Here is a 20,850-nt window from a genome sequence, read left to right on the forward strand (position 1 = left end):
AGGAGGAGGATGAGTGTGTGGCAGCAGGCAGTCAATGAGGCAGGCAGCGTGACATAATAGCCCTGGTACCTAGCGGTGATACCAGGGCTGTAAATAAACACAGCAGGCAGGAGGTCCCAGACAGCGGTCGTGCAGCCCACATTGTGTCCAATACACAACTGGGACAAAACAGTTTACAACCCGGGCACCTCAGAAAAATTAAACCTTTTTTTTTTTTTGTTTTTTTTTGTTTTGTTTTTACAACAAATTACACAGATATAGCTATTTTTTGACGTAATAGCTGGTGGCAGAGTGGCAGCAGAAGGTAAATCTGTGTACCCTGGCAGTGGGAAACACAGACAGACAGACAGCAGCAGCAGCAGGAGGAATGGAGGAGTAATTATGTGTGCAGCTATTGTTTGACGTAATAGCTGGTGGCAGAGTGGCAGCAGAAGGTAAATCTGTGTACCCTGGCAGTGGGAAACACAGACAGACAGCAGCAGCAGCAGGAGGAATGGAGGAGTAATGTGAGCAGCTATTGTTTGACGTAATAGCTGGTGGCAGAGTGGCAGCAGAAGGTAAATCTGTGTACCCTGGCAGTGGGAAACACAGACAGACAGACAGCAGCAGCAGCAGGAGGAATGGAGGAGTAATTATGTGTGCAGCTATTGTTTGACGTAATAGCTGGTGGCAGAGTGGCAGCAGAAGGTAAATCTGTGTACCCTGGCAGTGGGAAACACAGACAGACAGACAGCAGCAGCAGCAGGAGGAATGGAGGAGTAATTATGTGTGCAGCTATTGTTTGACGTAATAGCTGGTGGCAGAGTGGCAGCAGAAGGTAAATCTGTGTACCCTGGCAGTGGGAAACACAGACAGACAGCAGCAGCAGCAGGAGGAATGGAGGAGTAATGTGAGCAGCTATTGTTTGACGTAATAGCTGGTGGCAGAGTGGCAGCAGAAGCTAATTCTGTGTACCCTGGCAGTGGGAAACACAGACAGACAGCAGCATCAGCAGGAGGAATGGAGGAGTAGTGTGAGTGTGGCAGCAGGTAGGCAGCGTGACATAATAGCCCTGGTACCTAGCGGTGATACCAGGCCGTAAATGAACACAACAGGAGGTCCCAGACAGCGGTCGTGCAGCCCACATCGTGTCCAATACACAACTGGGACAACACAGTTTTCAACCCGGGCACCTCAGAAAAATTAAACCTTTTTTTTTTTTTTAATGGTTTTTTGGTTTTGTTTGTAAAACAAATTACACAGATATATAGCTATTGTTTGACGTAATAGCTGGTGGCAGAGTGGCAGCAGAAGGTAAATCTGTGTACCCTGGCAGTGGGAAACACAGACAGACAGACAGCAGCAGCAGCAGGAGGAATGGAGGAGTAATTATGTGTGCAGCTATTGTTTGACGTAATAGCTGGTGGCAGAGTGGCAGCAGAAGGTAAATCTGTGTACCCTGGCATTGGGAAACACAGACAGACAGCAGCAGCAGCAGGAGGAATGGAGGAGTAATTATGTGTGCAGCTATTGTTTGACGTAATAGCTGGTGGCAGACTGGCAGCAGAAGGTAATTCTGTGTACCCTGGCAGTGGGAAACACAGACAGACAGCAGCAGCAGCATCAGGAGGAATGGAGGAGTAGTGTGAGTGTGGCAGCAGGCAGGCAGCGTGACATAATAGCCCTGGTACCTAGCGGTGATACCAGGCCGTAAATGAACACAACAGGAGGTCCCAGACAGCGGTCGTGCAGCCCACATCGTGTCTAATACACAACTGGGACAACACAGTTTTCAACCCGGGCACCTCAGAAAAATTAAACCTTTTTTTTTTGGGGGGGGGGGGGGGGGGGTTTGTTTTGTTTTTACAACCAATTACACAGATATAGCTATTTTTTGACGTAATAGCTGGTGGCAGAGTGGCAGCAGAAGGTAAATCTGTGTACCCTGGCAGTGGGAAACACAGACAGACAGCAGAAGGGCAGTACACAGCAGCCCACTGTAGGTGTAAAATGTGTGGCTGCAGGCGACGTAATAGTCAAAGACAGTGAACCAGGCTGGCTTAGTGAGCAGGAGCCAGGAGGTGGTAAAGGGTGGTAAGGCACATTAACGATGGTTCTTAGCCAGTTCATGTCCCCCTCTCGCCGACAACAGGGGCCAGGAACTCGCCTTCCACCCACGCCTGGTTCATCTTGAGAAACGTCAGTCTGTCCACAGACTTGTGAGACAGACGTGAGCGTTTCTCGGTGACCACACCACCAGCTGCACTGAAGCAGCGCTCGGACAGCACGCTGGAAGGGGGGCAGGACAGCACTTCCAGGGCGTACTGTGCCAGCTCGCTCCAGATCTCCAGGCGCTTGACCCAATACTCCATGGGATCAACAGGGGCATCGCTGTCAAGCCCGCTGTAGGACCCCATGTAGTCAGCTACCATGCGGGTCAGGCGCTGGCTGTGACCGGTGGAGGATGCTGCTGCATGCACCTCCTCTCTAGTCACTGCTGCCGGAGCCTCTACAGTCCTGTAGAGCTCGTGGCTGAGAGACAGCAGGTCTGTGGGGCGCTTGCTGCTGGATGCAGGCACCTGCTGCTGCCTCTGTGCTGGCTGCTGGACAGTGGGGGTGGAAGGCTGGGGGAAGGCTTCCTCCAAGCGCTCAACAAGGGCCTGCTGCAAGCTCCTTATTTGTTGCGCTGGGTCTCCTCCTGCAGGCGGCAGGAACTGGCTCAACTTCCCCTTGAGGCGTGGGTCCAACATCATGCTGATCCAGATGTCCTCCCTCTGCTTCATCTGGATCACCCTGGGGTCTCTGCGCAGGCACGTCAGCATGTGCGCTGCCATTGGGAAGAGGCGGGCCACGTCTGCTGGCACATCGACGGCAGTGCTGCTGTCCTCATCCTCCTCCTCTGCCTCGTCAGCCTCATCCGCTCTCCACCCCCGCACCAACTCAGCTGCACTGTGCTGCTCCCCCTCATCACCAGCAAGGTCAGGGACCTCCACCAAGTCCTCCTCCTCCTCCCCCTCAGAGGTGGACTGTGCAGCTGCTTGCCGCTCCTGCTGGTCCAAGGCTGCCGCTCCCTGTTCCAGCAAAGCATCGAGGGCCCTGTTCAGCAGACAAACCAGGGGCACCCACTCGCAGACCATAGCATGGTCCCTGCTCACCATGTTAGTGGCCTGCAGAAAGGGAGCCAGCACTAAGCACACCTGCTGCATGTGCCTCCAGTCATCATCGGGGACAATGGACGGGATGTTGCTGGTCTTGTCCCTTCTCTGAGCGGCGGAAACAGTGGCCAGGGCAAGGTACTGGTTGACAGCGTGCTTCTGTTCAACCAGACGCTCCAACATCGCCAGGGTGGAGTTCCAGCGAGTCGGAACGTCAAGGATCAGCCGATGGCGTGGCAGCTCCAGCTCCTTTTGCACGTCTTCCAGGCTCGCACAGGCTGCAGCCGAGCGCCGGAAGTGACGCACAACGTTCCTTGCCGTTTCCAGCAGTTCGCCCATCCCCTGGTAGGTGCGCAAGAACTTCTGCACCACCAGGTTCAGCACGTGGGCAAGACAGGGGATGTGGGTCAGGTTTCCCCAGTCTATTGCGGCAACCAGATTGGCCCCATTGTCGGCCACCACCTCTCCGACTCTGAGGCCTCTGGGGGTCAGCCAAATCCTCTCCTGCTCCTGGAGTTTGGCCAACACATGGGTTGCCGTCAGCTTGGTCTTCCCAAGGCTGACCAAGTGCAGCAGCGCTTGGCAGTGGCGGGCCTTCACGCTGCTGCTGAGGCGGGGGGTTTGGCCAGGTGTGCCGGAGGATGGCAGAGGATCGGAGGAACCTGCTGCAGTTCCCCTGACCCTGCGGGGTGGCACCACCCACTGTGTTGCTGCTGCTGCTGTGCCCGCTGCTGCTCTCCCATCCTCACCCCCTTCCACCAAGCTGACCCAGTGGACAGTGAAGGACAGGTAGCGGCCTGTCCCGAAGCGGCTGCTCCAGGAGTCCATGGTGACGTGGACCCTTTCACCAACCGCGTGCTCCAGCCCTCGCTCCACATTGGCCATCACAAAGCGGTGCAGTGCAAGAATGGCCTTGCGGGAGAAAAAGTGTCTGCTGGGGAGCTGCCAGTCTGGGGCTGCGCAAGCAAGCAGCGCACAAATGTCGCTCCCCTCCTGCACGAGCGTGTACGGCAGGAGTTGGGAGCACATGGCCCGTGCCAGCAAGCCGTTCAGCTGCCGCACGCGACGGCTGCTGGGAGGCAGAGCCCTAACCACCCCCTGGAAGGACTCGCTCAAAAGGCTCTGGCGTGGCCTTTTGCTGGCACGGGAATCAGCAGACACAGCGGAGGAGGCCACTGAGGACTGGCTGCCAGAACAGGCCTCAGTGTCGGCGGCAGGAGTTGCAGAGGGGGGAGGAGTAGTGCGTTTCCGCACTCCTGCTGGTGCTGCTGGAGGAGCAGGAGGGCGGGTGGCTGCTGTTGCTGCTGCTGCTGAAGGCTGTGCAGTGATGGGTGTGGTGCCACTGCCAGCACCAGATGCCTTCAGCCTCTGGAACTCCTGATGCTGGTGGAAATGTTTTGCAGCAAGGTGGTTGATGAGCGAGCTGGTGCAGAACTTTAAGGGGTCTGCACCTCTGCTCAACTTCCGCTGACAGTGGTTGCAAGTGGCGTACTTGCTGTACACTGTGGGCATGGTGAAAAAGCGCCAGATTGGTGACAGAAACATCCCCCTACGGCATGGAAGCGCTGCTGCCTGTCTCCCTGTGGTGGTTGGGGGTGGGGCTTTGGGGGCTTGGGTGCGGCTGGTGGTGGTACTGGCAGATGCTGCTGCTGCTGCTGCTGAGCCTGAGACACCAGCAGGCTGTGGGACCTGCCTACTGCTGCTGCCAATGCTTGCAATGATGCGCCTCCTTGCAAGGCCCACAAGAGCATCCTCCTCCTCCTCCTCAGAGCTGCTGAGGACGACATCCCCTGGAGGTGGTGGCACCCAGTCTCTGTCTGTCACCGGGTCATCAACATCCTCCCCCTCCTGAAACATGTCCTGCTGGGATGAGGACCCCCCAAACTCCTCTCCTGATGCATGGATGGGCTGCTTGACTGTCGCCACAGTCTTGCTGTCCAATCCCTCATCCCCCAAAGTGCCCATCAGCATCTCCTCCTCAAGATCGCCAACAACAGCAGACAATACCCTGATGGTGCCTGGGGTAAAAATACTGCTGAGTGACAGGTCGCCAACTTGTGACGGTGAACTGGCCTCCTCCCCAGACCCTGCTGGGCGGCTGCTAACAGGGGTGGTGGTGGTGGTGGTGAGGGTGGAGGCCTCGGATGCAGAGCTGATGGCGGGCTGCTCATCCTCCGTCATGAGTTGCACCACAGTGTCTGCATGCTTTTCCTCAATGGGACGTTTCCGACCCGGCTGGAGGAAAAATCGGAGCAGGTGCTACACGCTGCTGCTGCTGTGTCTCTGCAGCGTGAGTTGCAGATGCTCCTGCTGGGCGGCGCCCAAGGCGTCCACGGCCAGTGGCTATGGGAGGAATGTTAGCCACTGACGCTGCTGCTGCTGCTGCGGAACTGTGCATGGTGGCGCGGCCGCGGCCTGCCACAATGCTGCTCCCTCTCCTCCTGATTCCCTTGCTGCCCTTCCCCTTGCCCAAACCGCGCTGGCTGCCACTTCCAGACATCTTCGATGTTTTGGGCATATAGACAAAAGTTTTTTAAAAGGGCGGGTGAAAAGTGGGGTACTTTAATGGAGTGGGTTGGTGGGTGAGGTGACTGAGTGAGTGTCCCTAGTACAGTAAGTAAGTAGTAACAATCAGGAAGTACAACTAGCAGTTACAATAATCAGTAGTAATCACAAGTAAATTTAGTGTGTGTACACTACAGACAGTGAGTGCACGCACGCGCAAACACGCGCAGGAGCTAGCCTATGAACAGTAACTGAGTGAGTGTCCCTAGTACAGTAAGTAAGTAAGTAGTAACAGTCAGTAAGTACAACTAACTAATTACAATAATCAATCAGTTATCAGAAGGAAATAGAGTGTGTGTAGTGTGTACACAGAAAGTGAGTGCACACACGCAGGAGCTAGTAGCCTATGAACAGTGACTGAGTGTCCTAGACTCCTAGTACAGTAAGAGTAAGTAGTAACAGTAAGTACAAACAACTAACTAATTACAATAATCAATCAGTAATCAGAAGGAAATAGAGTGTGTGTAGTGTGTGTACACAGACAGTGAGTGCACACACGCAGGAACTAGTAGCCTATGAACAGTGACTGAGTGTCCTAGACTCCTAGTACAGTAAGTAGTAACAGTAAGTACAACTAACTAATTACAATAATCAATTACAATTATCAATCAGTTATCAGAAGGAAATAGAGTGTGTGTAGTGTGTACACAGAAAGTGAGTGCACACACGCAGGAGCAGCTAGTAGCCTATGAACAGTGACAGTGAGTGTCCTAGTACAGTTACAGTATATAACTACAACACTAATACAATCAGTAGTAAAGGACAGCAGAAATACTGGTATAGAATAGAGAGAAATAAACAGAGGACAGGAGGACAGCTGCCCACACAGGCAAGGCCCTGAGGCCTAAAGCTGTAAGCCTGCAGCAGCTGGCCTGTCTCTATGTAACACAAAAGCTACTAACTAAAATACAATGTCTAACTAACTAACAACAATATAGGTGTGTATAGGAGGTGTATGTGAGCAAAAACGCTAGGTAAATGACCACAATAGAGCTCTTGCTAAGCCAAAGCACAAAGGAGCAACTCTCTCTCTGTACAAGTCTCAGGCAAGCACGGAGAAACGGAACATGGCGGCCGCTATTTATAGGGTAGGGGCTGGCCAGGGTCCCCCTCTGTGATTGGCTGCCGTCAGAGGGCCTGGGAGCCCTCTGATTGGCTCTAAGGACATCAATCTGGGCTATGACGCTATTCGAGCTCGGCACCGAGCTCGAATAGCGCCGTTTGCTCGAATAGCTCGAATAGTGAATGGGCTATTCGAGTGTACTCGAATAGCCCATTCGAATAGCTACAGCTATTCGGAGCTCGAATACCGAGCTCGAATTGCTGGAAAAGAGCTCGAATATTCGAGCTCTGCTGAGCACCACTGGCCAGCATCCTACTCTAGGCAGCTCCCTGCCACAGCCAGCTCCCTGCCGACAGCCCTCAGCAAGCACCCTGCGCCAAGCCAGCAATTAGGGGACAGCTATGGCTACCTAATATCATGGGGATACATCTTGCAAGCTAATACTAATACTGTATATGTGCACGTGGCTACTTAATTATTTTATCGGGGGAACATGGCTAGTTAATTTGTTTATGCAGGGCAAACTTGGCTACTTAATCATTTTATCTTGACGCACCTGCCTATGTAATTTGTTTGTTTGAGACACCTGGCTGTTTCATTATTTTATTTGGTGGTGTGTAACTACTTCACTATTTTATCTCGATGATTGTGACAACTTTATTTTTATTGTGCGGCACATGTCTACTTATTTTATCTGGAGGCATGGAAGTATTTGATCATTTTATCTGGAGGCATGGAAGTATTTGATTATTTTATCTGGAGGCAGGGAACTTATTAATTATTTTATCTGGAAGTTGGATTGCAACATGTACTGGGAGGGGGGTTGTGGGGTCAGGCCAGTGGGGGGGGGGGGCATATTTTTTGACTCTCGAACTGGGTGAAATTTAGCCTAGAAACTGCCCTGTACATGGGTCTGCCTCCCCCTTCCCCATATCCCTGTACCCCCTGATTATGGTAAGGACTGATCCTCCCATTCCCCTCTAAAAAGGCCCAAATCCTTCCTCATTTGTTAGAGGGTCATACCTATTTTATGCAGGCATTTGGTAAGCAGGCTTGCTCAAATCCGACTTTGCGAGACCTCTGGATAGTTGTATCCGGATATCTCCCAGTAAAGCTGTGCGGGGGGGGGGGGGGTCAATCTTACCTGCATGACCTCTTCTTCGGTCCGTCCCTGGTACCTTCCACGATGCGTTCCATGTGCCGGTCACGTGACTACAAACACATCCTCCTTCAACCTGGAAGGAGGAAGTGTTTGTAGTAACGTGACCGCCGTTTGGAGCGCATCGTGGGAGGCGCCAGGGACGGACCGAAGAAGACGTCATGCAGGTAAGATTGACCCCCCCCCCCCCCCCCCCGCACAGCTTTACTGGGAGATATCCGGATAGAACTATCTGGATGTCTTCCAAAGTTAGATTTGAGCAAGCCTGTTGGTAAGGTTTTCTATGGTAACCACACTCTCCTCTCTGCCAACCCCTATCAGCCCTAAATTCATGAGGCTCCCTACCCCTAGGTGGGTAATAAGGTTTATACTGTTTTTTAGAGGTTCTGTGTTGTGGTTTGGGTTGGGGGTAATACTCAGGTTTTTCATACTGGGGGTAGGATTTTGTATGGTCTTTTTTGGGGTGGGTTTCCTATCTTGTATGGTGACCTCTTTTACCTTCAGGTTTTGGCACCGATACGAAGCCTTGTTTTTATAAGCTTCCTCATCCCTGTCAGATTTACTCTTACTGTCTTCAATTACTCCTTTCTCGGTGTGTATGAGATAATCACATAACCTTTGTGAATATTTCCTGTACTCTTCCCGATTTTTATGGGGTTCAATTTTATTTCTTATTTCTCTACTTCCCTTGCTAGTCTCTTCAACCTCTTGGTTTTATGGTTATACTGAGTTTGATCATGTTAAATAACCCAGAATTTCTTTTTTGCTCTAAAAGATTATTTACAGCATATAATATACTAACACAATGTTTTTTTTTTTTTAGTAAAACAGCATTCAAAGGGTTACATCACAGTGCTGACTCTTTCTTCTGCAGGGAGAACCCCCATCCAAACTGGTTATAATCTTATCTTGTGTACACATTCTTTACTTGATACATTTATGTAAACATTATCTGGCTGTGCAGGACTTCAGCTGATGAGTCCTGGGGTGAAACACAGGTCAGAAATCACTGGTGGCTGCATTCACAACAGAATTACAACAGTTATGAATAAAATGCACCAGCAGCTTTAACCCCCTTGCCAGTTCAATTGAGTCGGCAAGGGGGCAGCGCAGCACTTTTAAATTTTTTTTTTAAATCATGTAGCGAGCCCAGGGCTCGCTACATGATAGCCGCTGACAAGCGGCATCCCCCTACCTAACCCGATCACCGCCGACGCTCTCTGAAAGCAGGAAATACCGTTCAGAACGGGATTTCCTGCTGGGCTTCCCCCGTCGCCATGGCAACAGGGCGGGATGAAGTCACCAACGTCATGGATGTTGGGACATCAGAGGGAATCCCGATTCACCCCTCAGCGCTGCCTGGCACTTATTGGCCAGGCTGTGCAAAGGGTCTGGAGGGGGGGTGGTGCGGCGCGGCGGGTAGCGGTGATTCGGCGGCGAGCGGCGGCGATTGAAATATGCACGCAGCTAGCAAAGTGCTAGCTGCGTGCAATAAAAAAAAAATTGTGAAAATCGGCCCAGCGAGGCCTGAGAAATCCTCCTGCGCAGGTTACCCCGAGCTGATCTCGGGATAACCGGCAAGGAGGTTAAAAATAAATTAACTGAACTTTGGGAAGTTATAATGTCTAAATGAATAATAATACTTGTGCACAAAAGCAAATATGATAATTGTATGGGTTATAAAAAGTCGGAAAACACATTTTTGTTGAACATTTTGTCAAAGTTTTAAAACGCTTTAAGACCACATCCATTAACAAACTCCAACCATTCCTTATCATTTTCCTCTCCCTCCTCACCATCATCGGGGACTAGATCCCATCTGAACTTTTTGGGGATATATCCCTTTGCTGCATATTTATTCAACATGGCTATATCCCACCATATATTTTGCTTCTTTGTCGTGACATGCTGTAGATTTCTAAAATCATGCTCGCGTGTGTCATCCTGTACTGTAGTATTACCAGCTAAAGCTTCTTCAGCATTAAAGAGACACTGAAGCGAAAAAAAATATATGATATAATGAATTGGTTGTGTACTATGAATAATTACTAGAAGATTAGCAGCAAAGAAAATATTCTCATACTTTTATTTTCAGGTATATAGTGTTTTTTCTAACATTGCATCATTCTATATGTCCAGATTACACAACACTCAGCATTCAAAATGAGTCTTTCAGAGCAGTCTGTGAACTAATGAACTCTCCTTTGCCAGAGGAAATGTAAATAGTCCAATAACACTTGAGATAATAAAAGTCAGATAACAGCCCTCTCCAAGACTAATGCTGGGAATACACGGTTCGTTTTTGCCTTCGTTTAAACCTTCGTTTCGATTGTGCCTTTTGTCCTTTTTCGATCCCGAAATAATCGATCATACGGTTAATATCACCACCCACGGTTTCGTTTTTTTTTTTCGATTCTGATGGTTTCGTTTTTCCAATGATCGAAGGCTGCAAAGAAACGAAACGAAAATCCCTTTTTACAGGGACGGACTAGCATAAACGAATATATAATCGATCTGAACAGCCATCAAGCCTACCAATGGCTCGATTAGATGGATAAAGAGAGATAATATCAAACATGTTCGATCACTAGTCGTTCGTTTTTGGGGTCTATTAATCGAAACTATAATGAGATTATGACTATTTTCACATACGTTTTCAACACTCGATTCGTTTACCGAACGAATCGAAGGCTAAAACGAAGGCAAAAACGCAACGTGTATTCCCAGCATAACTTAGTCTGAGATACCTGTCCTTCAAACCTGGTGGAACAGACCCTACCCCAAAAATAAACTCTTGCTTAGCTGAGCTTCAGGCATGGATGAATGATAACTGGTTGAAACTGAATGCTGACAAAACTGAGGTCCTGTTTGTCCAAAGCCAGTGCTCGCCATCAAAACAGCTCTATCCTAAAGCAACACCAATCAGGATTGGGAATTCGGACATAAACAGCTCCAACCTTGTGCGCAGCCTTGGCGTACTAATCGATGGAGATTTAAGTTTCAGAAACCAAATTTCATCTATAGTTAAATCTTCCTACTTTCATCTGAAGAACATTGCAAAGATTAAACATCTGATTCCCCCAGAGGATCTTTAAACCCTAGTCCACGCCTTCATCACATCACGGCTGGACTACTGCAATGCCCTTTATGCTGGCCTCCCCAAAAAGGACCTGCGTCGCCTGCAATTAGTGCAGAATGCTGCTGCCAGATTGCTAACAAACCAGCCTCGCCACTGTCACATTACACCGATCCTTCGCTCACTGCACTGGCTACCAGTAGAATGGAGAATACTCTTCAAGATTGGACTGCTGACATTCAAATCCCTGCACAATCTGGGCCCTGGATACATGAAGGACTTGCTGAAGCTGCACCACACCTCTCACAACCTCAGATCAGCAAGTTCTATAAACTTGGTCACTCCCAGAGTGCACCTCAAAAAATCTGGAGACAGAGCCTTCTGTCATGCTGCCCCTACTCTTTGGAACTCCCTACCACATCCAGTAAAGACAGCACCATCCCTGGAGCTATTCAAATCCAGACTGAAAAGCCACCTGTATAGCCTGGCATTTCCAGATTTATAAAATTCTTCCTCTGTACCACAATGGTCGGAGCCATGCTTATGCGCTTTGAGTCCCACGGGAGAAAAGCGCTTTACAAATGTTATTTGTTGTTGTTGTTGAGAGCTTAATGGCTTGTTTGCATCGAGATAACAACTGGAGTTTCTCAACTCTTCCTGTACTGGAAACAATTAGACTGATGTATCTGATCTTAATGTTTTATTTCTTAGCTGTACTACACATACAAATCATATCATAATTTTTTTTTCGCTTCAGTGTCTCTTTAAGGTGTCTGTTTTTCGTAAATTCAAACACATCCATGTTTGCAGTGCGGCACCTCTCAGACAAATCAGATACAATAAAACTTGCGCACAGCTGGGTAAAACCTTGCGCACAGCTAGGTAATATGACAATGATAGAGTATTCGACCTGTCACCAAAACAACAATACACATGAAGCAATGTAAATCAATTTCCAGCTATATATGTAAGTGATATCACAGAAGTCCACAGTCAATTATAGACCCTTTGTCCCAAAATTGTGATAGCTGGTATTCCACATAGACCAGTGTGCTGGAGTATTTAAACAGAGGTGTTCTATGCTTGGACAAATCAGATTCTGTCTCCTGAGTGTTCACATTGTCACATTTAACAAATGCTTCACTACACCTTCACCAACACCCTTCAGTGAAGCACTCACCGAGTGTTACAGACCATTGCCACAGTTGTCTGATCTCACATGGGGGGCATTCAGTGGGCTCCCCTCGACTCCCGAACAGACACCTTCCTTCCTGTTCTTATATATAGAGATGGCCCGAATGGTTCGATCGCGAACTTATTCACGCAAACTTCGCTGGTTCGCGTTCGACCCGCCTCCTATACTACATCATTAGGGTCAACTTTGACCCTCTACATCACAGTCAGCAGGCACAGGGTAGCCAACCAGGCTACACTCCCTCCTGGAGCTACACCCCCCCCTTTATAAAAGGCAGGTAGTGTCAGCCATTTCACTCACTCGTGCGGCTGTAGTAATTAGAGAAGGGAGAGCTTGCTGCAGAGACATTAGGGAAAGCTTAGTTAGGCTTGTTAGGTTGCTCTTTCTTGCTGATCCTTATTGTTAAAATGAAATCCTCATCCTCAACAGCTCTTTTGAGAGCTAATGTTGTTCTTGTGATCTATTTTCTTTTTTTTTGTGTCCATGTCCCACACACACTTGTGTTGCATATACAGCCCTGTCAGTCAGTCTTAGCTGCTGGACCTTGGCACCTTGGTAAATCTTACTGTTTCCTACTGTGCTACTGCCAGGCCCAGCACATTCATTGACTACCTGTGTGTGTGTGACAGGCAGATGCACATTTGCAGGGCTGGGTTAAGCAACAATGGGGCCCCAGGGCAAAATAAACCTGGGGGGCCCCCCAACATATACCACGGAACAAAAATCGGCATTAGGGGACCTTTTTGCAGCTGGTATAGTCAGGGTGTGAAGTCCCAATTGGTCGGAGCTCCACATTCTGGCTATCCCAGCCTGCATGGGGGACAAGAGGTTAAAAAGTTTCAGGAGGGGGGACCCCACATAATTTTTTTTAAAAAAAATTCCCACACTCTAAACATAAAAAAAGGTGGGTTTGAAGAATATTATCTGCATACAGAGGCTGGATCTGCCTATACAGTCCAGCCTCTGTTGCTATCCCAACCCTCCCCTAAGGTCCCCCTGCACTCTGCAATCCCTCATAAATCACAGCCACGCTGCTGACAAACAGCTTGTCAGAGCTGGCTGTGTTTATCTCTATAGTGTCAGTCTGCTGCTCTCCCCGCCTCCTGCAGAACTCCAGTCCCCGCCTGCATCCCCTGCTGATTGGAGGGAAGGGACGGGGGCAGGGACCGGAGCTATGCAGGAGGCGGGGGAGCAGCTGAGACTGACACTACAGATGTAAACACAGCCTCACAGCATGGCTGTGATTTATGAGGGATTGCAGAGTGCAGGGGGACCTTAGTGGCGTTTGGGATAGCAACAGAGGCTGGGCTGTATAGGCAGATCCAGCCTCTGTATGCAGATAACATTCTTTAAACACACCTCGGGTTCTCTTTAACATATCCTGCAAATTTAGGGTTTCTAGCATGTAAGGTGAATTTGCTATTAACCATTAAAGTCGGCAGGTTTTTAAATGTGTATTTTTTTTCCTTTGAAACTTTAAAATCGATTTTCTCAAAAACTATGAGGCCGATTTGAAATTTTGTTTCCTCTTGTAGCCACTGGGGGCCCCTACTGGGGCCCTGGGGCAGCTGCCTCCTTTGCCTCTATGGTAGCGCCGGCCCTGCACATTTGTAATACCCATCACTTCATATACCTACCTGTTGTTCACAGTGCACCCACCTACCTACGTGACCGCACGCAGTGTCACTGCACCTTTTCACGGTACCTGTGTGTGTGTGTGTGACAGGCAGCTGCACATTTGTAATACCCATCACTGCATATACCTACCTGTTGTTCACAGTGCACCCACCTGCCTATGTGACTGCATGCAGTGTCACTGTACCTTTTCACGGTACCTGTGCATGTGTGTGACAGACAGCTGCACATTTGTAATACCCATCACTGCATATACCTAACTGTTGTTCGCAGTGCACCACCTACCTACGTGACCACACGCAGTGTGATATTTAATACCAACAGTCACTGTACCTGTTCACGGTACCTGTGTGTGTGTGTGACAGCTGCACATTGTATTGATACCAGTCACTGCATACCTGTTCACTGCACCTGTGTGACTGCACATTGTACTAGTCAAGTCAGTGCATACCTTTCACTTCATCCCCCCAATATGGGCAAAACAGTCAGAGCCAGAGGCAGACCACCCAGCAGGTCTGTTCGAGGTCATGCTGCCATGATTTCGTGCAGCCCTGGACCAAAGTACAATGTTCAGAAGGCGCGTGCCATCAACCCCCAAGATTGTCAGGACGTAGTTGTCTATTTAACACAGAACACCTCATCTTCCTCAGCTTCGACACGGAAGCATGACATATCTTCCTCCTCCTGCTCTGATTCTGGCATCCCACTTAACCCTCAGACGGCTGCCACCACCAAAGTGCCATCATCCAAGGGCTCAGCGGTGTGGACATTTTTTGTATGTCTGCCTCAGATGAGAGCAATGCTATCTGTACTCTCTGCTACCAAGAATTGAACCGTGGAAAGACCAAGACCCGCCTAGGGACAACTTCCTTATGAAGGCGCATGATGACAAAGCACAAACTGCAATGGGATGACCACCTGAGGAAAAGCAGCACACAAAAGCAAAGCCACACACCGCAGTGAAAGATACCAGGCCGCAATAATTTCTCAAATAAGGCGATACCCAAACTGTACCAGGATGTTGAAAGGCAAGTGGTCTCATCTCTGGCACACAGCGTTGGGTCAAGGGTCCATCTGACCACTCGGTCTGCAAAGCACGATCAGACCTGCCCGAAGACTACACACAGCATCTCTGCTGTGCACGATCAGTCCCCACACACAGCATCTCTGCCTGTACGCCATGTGACTGCCTGCCCCAAGACTAAGTCGCTCCCAACACAGCATCTCTGCCTGCAGGCCGCTTGATTGCCTTCTCCGCCACCACCAACAGGGTCCAGGACTCCAGGTGGATTCCTGCTAGCAGCGGCCACTATAATAATTTTTCTGGTGCGTGTATATGCCTGCCTAATTTTTCTGGCTGCACTGCAGCTGCAACAACAAAACAAAAGGCATGTACATGTGCCAATTCCCCTTCGTAATCGTTACCTTGCTGCGGTGAAGGGGCTTGCGTATCACAATGAAGCAATGACCGCCGGCTATATGAGTGTGTCGGGGGGGTACACCCAAGATAATAAGGTTGTTGCTTCCTTGTGGACATACCAAATTCGATCAGCTGGACAGTCACTGTTGTTCTATCATTGAGCTACCTCAGCCCGGCGACCATATGGGCTTGAAAACCAACATGGCCTGTACTCTCGCCATGGTGCGCACCAGTCCAGCACAGCCGTCACAACACAAACAGCTGTTTGCGATGCGTTACACAGTGAGTTTGGTGTTTCAGTGGGAAGCTGTACACTAATTACACTCCCTGATTGATGTATACACATGCAAGATGTTTTAAAGCACTTTAGGCCTCCAATTTAGCATGCAATCTGATTTCTGCCCTTAAAGGAATACTTAAGTCAAAATTAAAAAATGACTTTTACTCACCTGGGGCATCCCTCAGTCCCCCGAAGCTGGATGGTGCCCTCGCAGCCCCGCTCCAATCGTCCTGTCCCCGCCAGCGGCTACTTCCGGGTTCGTCGACAGCCGCCGACAGGCTGGGAACACGGCTGATTTTCCACGTTCCCAGCCGCTATATCACCCTCTATGCTGCTATAGCGTATATATATACACTATAGCAGCATAGAGGGTGATATAGCGTATATATACGCCATAGCAGCATAGAGGGTGATATAGCGGCTGGGAACGCGGAAAATCAGCCGCGTTCCCAGCCTGTCGGCGGCTGTCGCCAAACCCGGAAGTGGCCGCCGGCGGGGACAGGACGATCGGAGCGGGGCTGCGAGGGCACCATCCAGCTTTGGGGGGCTGAGGGATGCCCCAGGTGGGTAAAAGTCATTTTTTAATTTTGACTTAAGTATTCCTTTAAAACGCTGCTGTGCGTCAAATCCAGATTTTTCCCCGGGACTTTTGGCATCTATCCCACTCATCCATGCAAAAACTCAGATGTTAGACCCCTTGAACCATCTTTTCCATCACTTTTAAAGGGAAGGTTCAAGCAAAAAAAAAAAATGAGTTTTACTTACCTGGGGCTTCTACCAGCCCCATGTAGCCATCCTGTGCCCTTGTAGTCACTCACTGCTGCTCCAGTCCCCCGCTGGCAGCTTTCTGACCTCGGAGGTCAGGGCCACATTGCATACATTTTTACGCATTCCAGCTAGTGCAGGAACAAAAATGTACGCGTTGCACCACTAACGCATAAAAATGTATGCGTTAATGTTCCTGCACTAGCGGAAATGTGTAAAAATGTACGCAATTCGGCCCTGACCTCCGAGGTCAGAAAGCTCCCAGCGGGGGACTGGAGCAGCAGTGAGTGACTACGAGGGCACAGGATGGCTGCATGGGGCTGGTAGAAGCCCCAGGTAAGTGAAACTCATTTTTTTTTTTTTGCTTGGACCTTCCCTTTAAGGCGAGCATAAATGTTTCTAGTTTTCAAAGTTCGCCTACACATTGAAGTCTATTGCATAAATTTGCATTTGAGGTTCGCTAATCGAAAATCAGAGGTTCAAGCCATCTCTACTTATATATGCACTCATCAGCACATCACCTCAGAGGAATAATAATAACACATCAACACGTAACTTTGCCATTAAAAACACTTTAGCAAGGTGAGACGAGCGCAATTATTAGCCTACTAAAATTTTCAATGGGACAGTTCGGATGTTTGTTACTCGTTTAAGCGAAAACGAATTTGAATGAAATTTGGCACACACATAGTGCATTACCTGGAATAATATATAGGATATGTTATATTCCCATAACCAAAAAGTGGGTAGAGAAAAAGTGGGTGGAGAAAAAGTGGGTGGAGACAAATACAAATTTCACTGGAAAAATGTACACTGCAGCCATTCTTACACTATTCAGAAAAGTGGGTGGAGCCTATAAAAGCCAATCAAAATGTACCTATTGATTTTCAAGGGGAATATTTACATTGCTGTCATTCTTGCAATGTAAGTGGCACAAGCCTCAAACCTGGTACAGTTGATCATTGAGTGACTGGGGTTCAAATTCAGAAAAGGGGGTGGAGCAACAAAGAGCCAATCGGATTTGTTTAATTTCAATGCAAATTATTAATGCCAAAGACAGCAAAGCTCACAAACTTAGTCATTGAGTAATTGAGTAATTGTGTGTTAGGGTTAGGAAAAGTGGGCGCAGCCGACACCAGCCAAATACATAATCGGGCAATACCGGGTCATCAGTGGGCGGAGACAAATACACATTTCACTGAGAAAATGTAAACTGCAGCCATTCTTACACTGTTAATGGTAGGGTTCTCAAACTTTGCACAGTTGGTCACTGGGTGACTGATAATAATATTCAGAAAACTGGGTGAAGCCTACAAAAGCCAATCAATTTCACCTATTGATTTTTAAGGGGGATATGTAATTGCTGCCATCCTTGCACTGTTAATGGCACAAGCCTCAAACCTGGTACAGTTGGTCTTTGGGTGACTGGGGTTCAAATTTAGAAAGGGGGTGGAGCCACAAACAGCGAATCAGATTTGTTTCATTCCAATGCAAATTATTGATGTGCTGCTATTCTTGCACTGTTTATGGCACAAGCCTAAAACCTGGTACAGTTGGTCTTTGTGTGACTGGGGTTCAAATTTAGAAAAGGGATGGAGCCACAAACAGCCAATTAGATTTGTTTAATTTCAATGAAAATTATTGATGACAAAGATTGCAAAGCTTACAAACTTGGTCATTGAGTAATTGTGTGTTAGGATTAGAAAAAGGGGCCATAGCCAACACCAGCCAAATACTTAACCAGGCAACGCCGGGTCATCAGTGGGTGGAGACAAATACAAATTTCACTGGGAAAATGTAAACTGCAGCCATTCTTACACTGTTAATGGTAGGGTTCTCAAACTTTGCACAGTTGGTCACTGGGTGACTGGGATTAGTATTCAGAAAAGTAGGTGGAGCCTATACAAGCCAATCAAAATTCACCTTTTGATTTTTTAAGGGGAATATTAAATTGCTGCCATTCTTGCACTGTTAATGGCACAAGCCTCAGATCTGGTACAGTTGGTCATTGGGTGACTGGGGTTCAAATTCAGAAAAGGGGGTGGAGACACAAACAGCCAATCAGATTTGTTTCATTTCAATGCAAATTATTCATTCCAAAAATCGCCAAGCTCTCAAACTTGGTCATTGAGTAATTGGCTATCATTCATAAAGCATTTCCGCATGCGGAAATGCTTAAAACAGCTGACTTTACCGAACACTAAGCAAGTTCGGCATTCATAAAGCCTCTTTCCGCATGAAAAGCTGACACTACCGAGCAGAGTGATAAATCACCGCCTTGTAACAAAATGGTAATTCATAAAGATTAGAGCAAGCGGTGTGAGGTCGGGAAGTACCGCTCCCTCTGATGTGGCGATAACAATGTAAAGTTAATGGAGACACAGACCTCCCAGGCAGCTGCAGTAGAGCGGAACACGGAGAAATGTATCAACTCGGCAGCTTCCTGTGTCTCCGCAAGCCTACCGCCTGCTTACTGCCTGCCTACCGCCAGCCTAGTTCGGGGAATCTCCGCACTGCTATCGCACCTGAACATTTTTTTATGAATGACCACCCAGAAGTCTAAAATACCGGCAGCAGTGTTTTCCCGCATTGATTCTCCTTACCGACAGCTCTTTTATGAATGATACCCAATATGTGTTAGGATTACAAAAAAGTGGCCACAGCCAACACCAGCCAAATACATACCCGGGAAACATCAGGACATCAGTGGGCAGAGAAAAATACAAATTTCACTGGCAGAATGTAAACTGCAGCCATTCTTACATTGTCAATGGTAGAGTTCTCAATCTTTACACAGTTGGTCACTGGGTGACTGGAATTAATATTCAGAAAAGTGGGTGGGGCCTACAAAAGCTTATTAAAATTCACCTATTGATTTTCAAGGTGCAATATTTCATTGCTGCCATTCTTGCGCTGTTAATGGCACAAGCATCAAACCTGGTACAGTTGGCCTTTTAGTGACTGGGGTTCAAATTCAGAAAAGGAGGCGGAGACACAGCCAATTAGATCTATTTTATTTCAATGCAAATCATTGATGCCAAAGACTGCAATGCTCACAAACTAGGTCATTGAGTAATTGACTAATAACTGAGTAATTGTGTGTTAGGATTAGAAAAAGTGGGCAAAGCCAAAACTAGCCAAATACATACCCGGGCAATGCCGGGCAACCAGCTAGTGAGCTATAAATTACTTATCTCCTATATTGCTGTCATTTACAGTAGGTAGTAGAAATCTTACAGAAGCGACAGGTTTTTGACTAGTCCATCTCTTCATAGTGGATTCTCAGCAAGGCTTTTATTCTTTGTAAAGATATTCCCTAAAAAGGATTTAAACAATGATGCTGGCCAGCTTCCCTGCTCGCTAAACAGTTTTTTGGCAGTTGGGCGGAGCAACTGCCATTCACTAAGTGCTTCTGAAAATAAATAAATCCCTGGGAATCCCCCCATGAAGAGATGGACTAGTCTAAATCCTGTCCCTTCTGTCAGATTTCTACTACCAACTGTAAGTGACAGCGACATAAGAGAAGAGTAATTTATGGCTCATTTTACTCTGGAAAAACGTATTTCTTATTTGTCTATGTTTGCCCATATTTTAAATTTTACAATATTTCGCCATAGTGCCCCTTTAACCACTTCAGGACCACAGTCTTTTCGCCCCTTAAGGACCAGAGCCTTTTTCTCCATTCAGACCACTGCAGCTTTCACGGTTTAATGCTCGGTCATACAACCTACCACCTAAATGAATTTTACCTCCTTTTCTTGTCACTAATACAGCTTTCTTTTGATGCTATTTGATTGCTGCTGCGAGTTTTACTTTTTATTATATTCATCAAAAAAGACATGAATTTTGTCAAAAAAAATGACTTTTTTAACTTTCTGTGCTGACATTTTTCAAATAAAGTAAAATTTCCTATACATTTGAGCGCGAAAGTTATTCTGCTACATGTCTTTGATAAAAAAAAAACCATTCAGTGTATATTTATTGGATTGGGTAAAAGTTATAGCGTTTACAAACTATGGTGCCAAAAGTGAATTTTCCCATTTTCAAGCATCTCTGACTTTTCTGCGCACCTGTCAGGTTTCATGAGGGGCTAAAATTCCAGGATAGTCCAAATACCCCCCAAATGACCCCATTTTGGAAAGAAGACATCCCAAAGTATTCAGTGAGAGGCATGGTGAGTTCATAGAAGATTTTATTTTTTGTCACAAGTTAGCGGAAAATGACACTTTGTGACAACAACAACAAAAAAAAAAAGTTTCCATTTCTTCTAACTTGCGACAAAAAAAAAATGAAATCTGCCACGGACTCACTATGCTCCTCTCTGAATACCTTGAAGTGTCTACTTTCCAAAATGGGGTCATTTGTGGGGTGTGTTCACTGTCCTGGCATTTTGGGGGGTGCCTAATTGTAAGCACCCCTGTAAAGCCTAAAGATGCTCATTGGACTTTGGGCCCCTTAGCGCAGTTAGGCTGCAAAAAAGTGCCACACATGTGGTATTGCCGTACTCAGGAAAAGTAGTATAATGTGTTTTGGGGTGTATTTTTACACATACCCATGC

Source organism: Hyperolius riggenbachi, chromosome 1 (assembly GCF_040937935.1).
Source record: "Hyperolius riggenbachi isolate aHypRig1 chromosome 1, aHypRig1.pri, whole genome shotgun sequence".
Taxonomy (NCBI): domain Eukaryota; kingdom Metazoa; phylum Chordata; class Amphibia; order Anura; family Hyperoliidae; genus Hyperolius; species Hyperolius riggenbachi.